The 12,399-nt window shown below is 45.1% G+C and overlaps 2 pseudogenes; both read left to right on the top strand.

The window, feature by feature from the left end:
* Positions 1-218: 218 nt before the first annotated feature.
* LOC125353516 lies at positions 219-1,741 on the top strand (annotated as a pseudogene).
* Positions 1,742-11,003: 9,262 nt separating this feature from the next.
* Positions 11,004-12,094, top strand: LOC125353514 (annotated as a pseudogene).
* The last annotated feature ends 305 nt before the right edge of the window (positions 12,095-12,399 follow it).

The following is a 12,399-nucleotide window of genomic DNA, read 5'->3' as shown; positions in this document are numbered from 1 at the left end:
CAGGATACAATATTAACCCACAAAACCAGTAGACTTTCTGTCCAGTAACAACACACAAGGAGAGAGGGCAATCAGTCAAACAACTCCATTTGGAATAACCTCAATATAAAATATCCGGGAATAAACCTCACCAAAGGTGAAAAAGAACTTCAAAGTGAAAACTATAAAAATTTGAAGAAAGAAATCAAAGATGGCATCAGGAAATGGAGACACGTTCCATGTTTGCGGATAGGTAGAATGAATCTTGTAATACCAGACATAAAATGCCAAGATAATCTACATTTTTAACATAATCACCACCACAATTCTAATGAATGCCTTTACTGAGCTAGAGAAAGCAATCTAAAAGTTCCTAGGAACTACAACAAAAGGCTTTGAATAACTGAAGCAAGTCTGGGCAAGAGAAAAGCTATGCCGGGAGTTTTCAGGGACCACTGATCCCCCTAAGCAAGGCTGAAGGCGCCCGTGGCTACATGCGAAGGCACCATGCCGGGGATGCCAAACTCTCATGGGTCACTGAAGCAGAATGCAGAGCCACACACAGGAGACAGGGACCCTGACCCCTGGACCTTCATCCAAACCCAAATGAGAAGATAGCTGATTGACTCAAGAATGTTAGCTGAAGAGTTTATGCTCTGCTTGGCTCCCTCACCTCTCCTAGACCAAGACCCGAAGTTGACTGTAGGATTGTAGCTTAAAACCTTGCTTACCTCAGGATGACTTTTTGTTAGAGAAGAAACATATTTAGTCATAACTAGTTAGCTATACTGTTCACTGCTGTTCCCACTACATCGTACTGGATAAGAAAAACTGTGAAATGTTAACGGGAGGGTCTTTGTCCTCTGAGGATTCTCATCAACATTGACCCTAAAGAAATACAAATTACTGGTTCTCCCCGCCCCCCCCCCCCACCCCTCACCCCTATCCCCGCTGCTTCCAGTGGCCTCGAGATCCTGTCCCAGGCTGTGGGCACCAAGGCGCAGGTGGCTTCCCGTGCGCTCCTCCAGGGTGGCATTAGCTCTGCGTCTGCAGGTGCTGGGCAGCCTGTGCGGCTGGCTCTCGCTCTGGACGTCTTTCTGCTGCCTGAATAAGCCCCGAAGCTATGAGTGGAGCTGCCGCCTTGTGACCTTCACCCAGGGAGTTCTCTCCATAGGCCTCTCTGCTTACATTGGCTTCATTGAAGGCCCTTGGCCCTTTACCCACCCAGGGTCACTCAACACACCTCTCCAAGGTCACACGCTGTGCCTGACCTTGGGCTACTTCCGCTGTGATCTGGGCTGGTGCATCCACTTCCGGTCTGAGGACACCCCGATTCTGGCTCACCACGCCCTCCGCATCCTGGGCCTCATCACAGCCCTGGGGCTCCGGAGTCGGGCACAGAGGTCCACGCAGTCCTCTTTGGCAGCGAGATCATCAACCCCTTGCCACAGATGCGTTGGTTTCTCCATGAAACGGGGCACTACCAGAGCTTCCCGGGCGAGGTCGTGGACTTCCTTTCGTGGCTCTGATTACTGGCGTGAGGATGGGGTAGGGGTCACCTCCTTTTCTGTGAAATGGTCTCAGCCACGCGCAAGTGGTTTGTGAAGATCGGAAGAGGAGCCATGTATGCTGTGTCCTGGTGCTTCATGTTTAACATCTGGCGATCTGTGGGGAAGAAAAGCACAAGAAGTTCCACAGGTGGAGAAGCAGGTGGAGGGAAGAATGGCAGCAAAAACACAATGGACATCTCAAGATGCACTAGCGCAGGCTTGCTTCCCTGGACAGACAGGGCTGAGTCAGCCCTGGAAAGTTGGTCACACACAGCACTGTTATGGAATCATGGTTATAACACACTTAGGTTTAACACAACAACAAAAAAAGTGCTACGTTTATTGATTACTTGGATGAGTGTTCCAGTCATGCATATGCAGTGTTAACCCGACCTTCTTCAGGGTGGAAAGGTAGCCCCTAGTCAGTGAGAGGAAGTTAGGGAAGTTCTTCTAGGAGGTGGCTTTAGGTCTTTCTATTGCTGGGAACCTTGGTATTCAGACAGCTTGGAAAGGAACTTGAAAAGGATGAGTGCTGTCTCTTGTTCCATTAGAAAGAGCTCCTCCAGCACACACACACACACACACACACACACACACACACACACTCATTTGTAGGCCTTTGACATTCAGAGCCCTTCCATACTGAGGCTACAGGAAAGCATATTTGCTTGAAGGAAGAGGAGCAGAAGGATGGGAATGAATCTGGCACAGGTAGGGGGTTATCTACCACCTTTCAAAATTTTGTAACAATTTTTTTTAGGTAAGCAGTAAAATTTATTTGAAAGTGGAATTGGCTGCAAAATCTTCATTCTCAGGGGGGCCCAAAGAGGAGTCCCCCTCTTTAAATTTTGTTTTGAGACAGCATCTTTCTATGTAGCTCAGGCTGGTTTTAAGCTTGTGACCATTCTGTCTCACCCTCCTGAGAGCAGGGAGTCCAGGTGCTTTGCTAGGAGCATTCAGGTAGTCTTACAGCTTTGATATATGACAGTGAGAAGAGAGAAAGAAAAATCAGCAAAAGAGAAAAGTACCTGAGGCAGAGTCTAAGGGATACCAGGCACCAGCTTCTAGAATCTTCTGCCATTTGGCTTAAACAGGATGAGCTTAGGACAGTGCTGGAACTGTTCCTTACCAGGGAACATCACTAAAAACTCAGTGCCCAAGGCTTATTTTTTGGTGGAGGGGGGCAGATTCTTTCTGGCACATAGCAGAACCATAGACTCTGTAGAGCACTGTAGGTGTTCAGCACAAGCCATATTGTTTGTGCAGACAGTTTAGGTTCAGTGAGCTAGTCTTCGTAGTAGTGAGAACCCTTCTGCAATACCTACCCAGATGCCAGCCGTGGGCCAACCTTGTAAGCAAAGCTCTTCTCAGGATGGCCGTTCAGACCAGCTACATCAACTCTTTTGTGCACAAAACCCATAGAACTAGTACTTTGGGTGCAGGATGAATGAGGGGTGGGTAGATTTACCGAGTCCTGTTGTATAGGTTCTGCTCTACCAAGACAACTCTGCCAGTTCTCAGGGCTTTTGTGCATTAATCTCTTAGGCATGAGAGGCCATGACTGAATTACATCAGGATTTTCCATCTGGTTTCCACTGAGCTTGAGCTGGGAGTTCATGTTTCAGCTGTGCTGTGCATATTGCAGATGAAAACCAAAGACATTAAATGTGGACACTGGCCTCAGAGTGATGAGGCTAATTCATTCTTTCCTTCGTTCTTTCCTCTTCCTACTTGTTCTCCTTTCTCTAAAACAGGTGCAACTCTCTGAAGAGAAACTAATGTGACAAGGACAGAAGTCCAAGGCACACAGTATTTCTTAGGGAGAGCCTCTCCAATTCGCTTGCGAAGAGGCAAAAGTATAGCTTTAGAAGAATCAAGAATTTTTTTAAAAATTTAACTTATTCTGCTACTCACTTGCCAGATCATTTGGGTAAACCACTTATTTATTCTTGCTCTCAGTTTTAACCTGTTGACAAAGAAATACTCTATGCCTGTTCTATAGAGGTACTATGTAGTTTTATGTTTTTAAGTGGCTATTTTTTAATGTAGGGGGCTTTTTTTTTTTCCATTTTTTGAGACAGATTTCTATTATGTATACTATGTAGCCCAGGTTGGCCCCAAACTTGTACTTCTCCTCCCTATGCGGGGCTTTAATGCAAAGCTTTCCTGAAAAAGAGAAGTACTATTTATTTATGGATTTATTGCTTGTTATCTTTTTGTTTTTTACCATGTCATTTAGACCAATGGTGACCTGCTTAGCTCAGTTGGTAAGCTAGAACATGGTGCAACTGAAGGTTAGAGGTCAGCAGGAAGTACCAGTTCATTCTGCTGGTCACTGGGAAGCAGAGCCTATTCAGTGAACTTGAAAACAGTGTCTTGGGTTCTAGAAACCAGACATGAGGGAGTGGCTGGATGCAAAGGGAAAAGCAGGTGGAAAGCAATGTTAAACATCAGACCTAGAAACTGACTGCCATTTGGCTGAGGAGTTTTGTTGGGCATTGGAAGAAACCAACAAGCATGTCCACCTCGTTTTCTATGATTCGTGTCCCCAACAAGGTGCCAGCAAAACTGTGGGCATGCCAATGTCTCGGAATGCTGATTTTAGCAAAAGCCTAGTAAAAACAGTGGTGTGTGGGCTGGGGATATGGCCTAGTGGCAAGAGTGCCTGCCTCATATACATGAGGCCCTGGGTTCGATTCCCCAGCACCACATATACAGAAAATGGCCAGAAGTGGCGCTGTGGCTCAAGTGGCAGAGTGCTAGCCTTGAGCAAAAAGAAACCAGGGACAGTGCTCAGGCCCTGAGTCCAAGCCCCAGGACTGGCAAGAAAAAAAAAAAAAAAAAACAACAGTGGTGTGGCCCAGGAGCTACAAAATCAACTAAAGAAATACATACAGAGAGAGCTGGTTCTTGAATTTTAGCTTTGTTCAACCTGTTCCACACTACACAGGTCTAATCTGGCACCAGTGCTTTTCTCCCTTTACTCCTCAGAAGTGAATGGATTGCAGATCTGGCTGTCTAGGGCACACTGATGCAAATGCATATGGGATGTGTGTGTGTGTGTGTGTGTGTGTGTGTGTGTGTGTGTGTTCTTAATTGGAGATAAGAGCCTTACAGAATTTCCTGTCCAGGCTGGTTTTGAACCTCAACATTCAGATATCAAACTCCTCAGCAGCTAGGATTATAGGTGAGACCCACCCAGTGCTGAGCATGTTTTTTTAAATGTGAAACTGGAATAAATGCTAAGAGAAAGGGGTCCTCATTTTAGCTTTCTTGATGTGATAGCTCATAACTATGAAGAATCTTCTCTGAGAGAAAAAGATGACTCCCTAGTTGCGATGTTGTGTTTTTTAAAACACAGGAAAAAGAAAGGGCCAATTAACCTGTGGTATGGCCTGACAAATGGAAATAATTGTTTGCATTTGAATTACTGTAAATATTGAACTGCTCAAGAAAGGTTTGTATTTCAACAAGATTTGTAGTAAATTTTATAAGAATAAAGTAACTTCTTATTAAAAAAAAAGAAGAAATACAAATAAAAAAAATTCTGAGATTCCATAGCACCCCAGTAAGATTGGACAGCATCCTTAATTCTATCAACAACACATGTTACCGGAGATGTGAAGAAAAAGGAATATTATTACACTTTTGGTGGGAATGTAAATTAGTACAACGACTCTGGAAGGCAGTCTGGAGCGTCTTCAAAAAAACTAAACATAGAACTTCCCAAACAACTGAAACATACGTGTCCCGGGCATCTGCACAGAACATCAATGCCAGTAGATGATAAAGACACTTGCACATCCATGAGGCTGTATTATTCACCAGAGCCAAAATGTGGAGACAGCCCAGATGCCTTACAATAGATGGGTGGACCCCAAAACATGTTATATACAATGGAATTTTACATAGCAATTAGAAAGAATGCTATTATTTCATTTGCAGGGAAATGGATGGACCTAGGACTAATCTTGTTAATCTAGGTAAGTAAAACTCAGAAAGATAAGTGACTGAGGTTTTGTCTCATTTGTGGAAGCTAGGCCTAAAAAAGATAGAGGCATGACAACCTTTATAAATCTCTAGGAATTCATGCAAAGTGAAAGCAAAGAAGGAATACAAAGAAGGATATTCATAACTGAGGAAGGCCAAGCACAATGCCTTTGTGCATCTAGTCACACAAACTAATATTTATCAAAATAAACTCTAAGAAATGCAAACAAAGGTTTTCCTCTAATGGTTGTGTAAATATTCATTATGAGTATGTTCTACATTTTTTGGATCCTCTCATCTATTGTGGGGCATCTGGGCTGTTTCCGTATCTTGCTATTGTGATCAGAGCAGCAATGTACACTCATGTGCAAGTGGTTTTGTTTTGTTTTATCATATTCTGGCTCTAGATGTTCTGGGTAGATGTCCAGGAGTGGTAGGGTGTTGGGGATTCAGCTTGGCATTGAGGGGGAGAAGGCGGTCTGGAGATGCTGCTTTTCCTCCCGCCCTGGGGCTGTGTGGAAGATAACCACAACTACCCCCTTCCCAGGTCCGGAACCAGGAGAGGGAGTTAGACAAGCCCAGCCTCTTGTCTGTGAGCATGTGTGCCACCTTGGCGCTGGCAGTACCCAGGGTGATGGGGACCCTATGGGACATGAAGTATACCTTGGAGGAGGTCCTAGGGTGTCTCTCTTGGATGGATAGCTCATTAGCCAATCGCTAGTGCCTAGCAAGGCCCTCCAAGTCCCTCCCCTTCCCACCGTCACTACTGCTATAAGAGTATTTGCCCTTCCTCTTATTAAACAGAAATCCAAGGAGCTTTCCCCGAAGCAGCCCACCTGTCTCGCGCCTTTGTTCTTAGTAAGTCAAGGGGGAAGACAGGTTCGAGGCTTTCATGTAACCCTCGCTCCAGCCTTACTGCCTGCTGGTCGGGCAGCTCGTGCTGGAGGGCGAAAGGGGTTACACGGGAGGTAGATTCAGCCCGGCAGTAGGGCTGGGTCTTAGGGATGCTGGAAGTTTTGTCTTATGAGAAACATCCCAACTGCTCTCCAGAGTGGCGTTCCTAGTTTATATTCCTACCAGCAGTGCAATAAGATTCCTTTTTTTTCCATATCCCCACCTGTGGGGCCTTATTACCTCCTGTGTAGTCCCCTTTCACCCTTGCCCGTGTTCGGCTCTGTCCCATGGTTGGAACAGCTGGAGTGAGGTCTAAGTAGTAGCCTTAGATGGCATGTACTCGTGATGACCACCCCCCACACCCCACTCTCCTCCCCACCCACATCTTACCCCTGAATAAGGATGCAGGACACACACGGTCTTGGGGATAGCTTATGGAACTTCGGTTTATTGGAGGGAAGAACAACCACATTTATAGCAGTAAGGATGGCGGGAAGGGGAGGGACTAACCAGATACTAGCGATAGGCTGATGAGCTGTCCATCCAAGGGCAGCGCCCTAGGACCTCCTCCACAAGCTAACGTCACATCCCACAGAACCGCCCCCTAGGCGCCTGGCGGGCACCATTTTGACACACGTGCTTACAGACCGGAGGCCGGGCTGGTTTAGCTACCTCTTCTAGTTTTGGACCCGGGAGGGGTAGGAGTGGCTAACAGCCACGCAGCCCCAGGGCGGGAGAGGGGGCAGCCTCTCAGGACCACCCCTTAAAGGGATAGCCAGAGCCCAACACCCATCAACATTTGCTGTGGTTTGAATTCATGATGCTGGCTAATCTAACTAAAATGAGATCAAATCCCAGAGTTGTTTGGATTTGCATTCCCATTATGGCCAGGGATGATGAGCATTTCTTTCTGTGTTTCTTTGCTGTTCTCGCCTCTTCTTCTGAGATGTCTCTTCTTCTGAGATGTTCCTTTGCTCATTGACTCACTGGTCTGGTAGGTTTGGGAGGGGTTCATTTCTTGACCTTCTTGTGTATTTTGTGTACTTGGCCCTTCTTCAGTTCTTTATTCTCTTTTTCTAGTTGAGTAACTCTACCCTTATCTTGGCAGAAACTTTTTAGTGATGTGTTCCCATTTTGTCAAGTCTCTCTCGTAGATGCTATACTGCAGGACTCTTTCCAAAAATTTCTACCTATACCTATGAATTCCAATATTTCTCCTAGTCCTTCTGGCAGTAATTTCAAAGTTTCTGAACTGATGTTGAGGTCGTTCATCGACTTTGAATTGATTACTCTGCCTGATAACAAACAACCTCAAAATTCACATGGAATGGCCAAAAACCTAGTTAGATCTAAAACGAACAGGGAGATGACAAATTACATAGAACTCTTCATATTCACATACAGTGAGACCAAAAGGGATAGTCTTAGAGAGAGCAACAAATGTGCATTACCCAAGTGCCACTTCATTCATATATATATATATACTGAATCCAACTCCAAAGATAAACAAAGGAAGTTTTTTTAAATCTTTTTCTTTTTCGGTTGAATATAATCTTCAAGTTGTGCAGAGTATACTCACATGTACATCTGTCAGAGGGTAGAGGGTAGAGGGAGGGCAAAGAATCAATGGAAAAAGGGTGAAAAAGTGCAGCAGTGGAGTTCAATGAAAATAGGAAACCTATGGGTGGTGATGGGAGAGAATGAGGGAACAGATTACACTATGTGCAAGGAAATATACTTATTGCCTCACATACGTAAAGATAACCATAAAGTACATCACCTCAAAAAAAAACAGTAAAGTCGGGGAAAGAAGAATCAAAATGATTTAAAATGTGTAGTATATTATTCTAGATTTTTATAACATGTTGTAAAAAAAATTGAGAGCACCCAAGAACAACTTCTAGATTCTCCTTATCGATAGGATCCTTCCAAGTACTAAGGGTTTCTACCTCAGCTACAGGATGCTCTCTAGAGGAGGAAGCAGGAGCTCTAACCCCACCTTCCATCAGAGCACCTGCCCCACAGGACACAGATGGCATACACATGGTTGTAGCTGAGGGGGAAAGACAAATTGATGGAAGATTTCTCTGGGATGACCTCACCCGTGACAGAGGCAGCCACATCACTGATTCTGTGTGGGATGGCACATAGGCTCTGTAGGAGAGACAGACTTTTCCAATTCCCTTTGAAAACTTGTTCTGACATAGGAGGACATTAACCAGGGAGAGGCAGCACCAGGAAGTATGTCAGGCCCTGAAGGGAAAGGAATGTAATATTGGAGCAGTTTCACTGAACAGAGTTGGGAACAAGGGGTCTCCTTGGAGGCACCATAAGTACAAAGGGCAAACATGGAGACTCTGTGTGGTTTTGTGGAAATTAGTTCTTATGCACCTAAAAATCCATCAGAAGTTTTAAAGGATTCAGCCTGGAAAGAGCAACCTCATTAAGTCCTTCCTCACACAATTCCTACTAGTTTACCCCTGAGGTGGGCATTAATGTGGAGTGCTCCTGGCCACACCAGGGGAGCACTCTTCATGATCCCTATCACTGTTAGAGCTCCCATGTGGGCTTCTCCTGGGAGTCAAGCCACAGGCACATCATGGTGGAAAAGAGGAGACCAGGAGAGCCAGGGGAGTAGACTATCTTCACCCAGTGAGAGCTGTGACCCCTCCGCATCCACAGCCTAAGTAAGGAGAATCAAGGTATTCAGAGTTTGGTGATGGATTGGATGATTTCAATGAGGAAAAACCAATCTGTATATTCGCAGTGGATAGCATCATCAGTTGCTGGGCAGAGAGTCACTATAAAGTTCTCCTTCTGAAACTCAATGCTGCTGCTGTTAAAAAGGTTATTTTCATTTTGTATGTGAAAAACCTGATCCAGTTACATCTGAAAACCTTCATTTGAGCCACCATGGTGCATATTCTCTGCCAGCAGGTGAGGCATGATACTTGAGTACAGAGCTATTTGGATGACTGTATGTCTGAGCATACTTAGGGATAAGGGGAATGGAGAGAAAATGTTTCCATAGCAGGACAAGTTTAATGTTGTCTTGACTGTACCTTGACTGTGTATTATAGATTGGGGATATCATTAACTTCTGACAGTTGAGAGGAAGGCACTGCAATCTTCTCAAGCATTTTATAAGGAGCATTCCACTGCAACTCATGATATGGCAGAACTTTAACCCTCCATTGAAGATTCAGATCTATATTTTAGGGATGGGAATATGGCCTAGTGGCAGGAGTGCTTGCCTCATGTACATGAAGCTCTGGGTTCGATTCCCCAGCACCATATATACAGAAAACGGCCAGATGTGGCACTGTGGCTCAAGTGGCAGACTGCTGGCCATGAGCAAAAGGAAGCCAGGGACAGTGCTCAGGCCCTGAGTCGAAGTCCCTGAACTGGCCAAAAAAAAAAAAAAAAATCTGTATTTGAATCTTATAGTTGTGTGTGTGTGTGTGTGTGTGTGTGTGTAATTTGTGTATTTGTGAATGTGTTTGTGTGTATGTAAGCTGGTCCTGAAACTTGAACTCAGTGCCTGGGCAGTGTCTGTGAGCTCTTTTTCTGGTAGGTGAGAATTCTACAATTTGAGTCATAGTGCCACTTTTTCTGAGTAGTTTCTTGGAGATATGAATCTTATGGGCTTTTATACCTGGACTGTCTTTGAATTGCAATCTTCAGATCTCATCCCCTTTCATAGCTGGTATTACAGGATGTGCCACCAGTGACTGGATGCTCTTGAATTTTTTTTTTCAAAAAATTACTTCATGGTGAATACAAACTTGGTGAACAGAGGGATTACAATTTCACGAATTAAGTAAACAGTACACTTCCTTTCATGTAGTGTCTTCTGTCCCCTCACTCTTTCCCAGTTCCTCTGTCCAATCTTCACCCATGAGTTGCATGGTTCATCTTTGGCTGTTGTGAGGTTCATTGGAGACAAGCGTGTCACAGACGTTCCAGCCCAGGCTGCTTTCAAACCTCGATCCTAATATCTCATTCTGCTGAGTAACCAGGATTACAGCTAGGAGCCACAAGTGCCCAGCTCATTTTTGTATTTTATTTATTATTATCTTCATCTTTTATTTGTTTTACTATCTTGAAGTAGTTGCATCAAAAGATCTTTAAATGTGTTTTTAATTTAACATGTCACTTTGAGTACAGTGCAGCTTGACCAATGTCACCCCCTTCATTGTGCTCCCCCATCTCTCCCAATCCTATGGATCCCCTCAATTTACATGGTTCTACTTTCACATGTGTACACTATGAGTGCATTCTCCCACCCTTCCTCTTCTTAACATTTAGGAACACATAGGCACTGGGATGAGAAGAAGCTGTCTATTGGGAATGAAACCCTCAAGAGAACCTTTGCACTTAGCTTAGCAACAAGGAAAGACCACCCTCAAAGGCAAACTACACAGGGGCTGGGAGATCGATTAAGTATTCAGAATCATCAGCCTTAGATTTAGCTCTGCTTTAAAATAATTGTGAAACGCTTTGAATCACTCACTGATGCTTTTCTTTATGTTTCTCATTCATTAAGGATATACGCCTTCATTGTGCCATTTGCCATGCTGTAGGTAAGGAATGAGAATTGAAAGCCCTGTGAACGGGCAGGTAGGCCCTTGATTCAACAATTGCTACCTGGGTGCCACCAACACACTGAACACCAGATGAAAATGCAATAGCAAAAATGTGTGTATAGGGGCGAGGGGCGAGTGCGGGTCTCGACCTGGGGCCCCCGGAGAGCCCCAGGGACCTAGCGAACTTGAAAGTGTGGTGGCTGCGGCTGACGGACCACGCGCCGAGCCCGGAGGCATAGGACGTGCGGGAGGACGCCGAGGCGGCGGCGGACACCCCCTGCCCTCCGGCTCTGCGGTTCCGTGCGGTGCGGCTCGAGTGCGGAGCCCGATCTGGTTGTATAGGCCCAAAAGATCAGCAACTTTTCCTCCTTCTCAGAGGAGTGCTTGGTTCCACTGCCATGATCCTTGTGTACCATGCTTTCCAGACCACGTCCCTCGCAGATGCCACAGTCGTCGCCTTGAGCCGTCCAGTGTTTACATCGCTATTTGCTTGCATATTTCTCAAGGAAAAGTATAGCCTTGGGGATGCTTTCTTCACCTTGTCGCCATCACTGGAGTGATCCTTATTGTGAGGCCGCCATTTGTGTTTGGTTCCAGTACTGCAGGGGTAGAAAAAAACTACTCCGCCCACCTTCAAGGGACCTTTGCAGCCAGTGGACATGCTGTGCTGGCGGCGAGGACTCTAGTCCTCCTGAGGAAAGTGGGAAAATCTGTGGACTCCTTTCTCAGCATTTGGTATTATGTCATCCTCGGCCTTCTTGAAAGCATCATTGTCCTCTTGATACTTGGGGAGTGAGTCTTCCTCACTGTGGGCTGGACAGGTTGTTTCTCATATGAATCGGGCTCCTAGGTTTGGGGGGTCAGATAGTCATGACAAAAGCACTGCAAATAGAAAAGGCAGGACTCGTAGCAATGATGAAGACAATGGATGTGGTCTTTGCTTTTATCTTTCAGATTATTTTCTTCAATGATGTGCCCACCTGGTGGACAGTGGGTGGCGCTCTCTGTGTCGTAGCCAGTAGTACTGGAGCAGCTCTTCGGAAATGGCTCCAGAGTTCCAAATGAATCATCATGGTTGAGATGAAGAGATTTTTTTTTCCTCCCAAGTACACCATCACTCAGTTTAGACACATCACACCTGGACATATGCACACACACACACACACACACACACACACACACCCCTACACATCTGAAAAGTCTGCATTTATTCGTTGATGTTTGATAAATTTTATAAGCTATCATTTTTAATATGGTGTATGTTTAATGAGAATAGCCAATTTGTTTGACCTGGCAAATTTTTGGGGTAGCTTTTGGTTTTGCTTTGGTTTTCTTTTGTTGTTGTGAGGCATAATTAAGAGAAGAGCTCATCTGAAGAATGCACCATTTTTTATGACTCT

This window comes from Perognathus longimembris, chromosome 6 (assembly GCF_023159225.1).
Source record: "Perognathus longimembris pacificus isolate PPM17 chromosome 6, ASM2315922v1, whole genome shotgun sequence".
Classification (NCBI taxonomy): Eukaryota; Metazoa; Chordata; class Mammalia; order Rodentia; family Heteromyidae; genus Perognathus; species Perognathus longimembris.
Note: the sequence above shows the minus strand (reverse complement) of the source record. Positions and strands in the feature narration are given on the sequence as shown.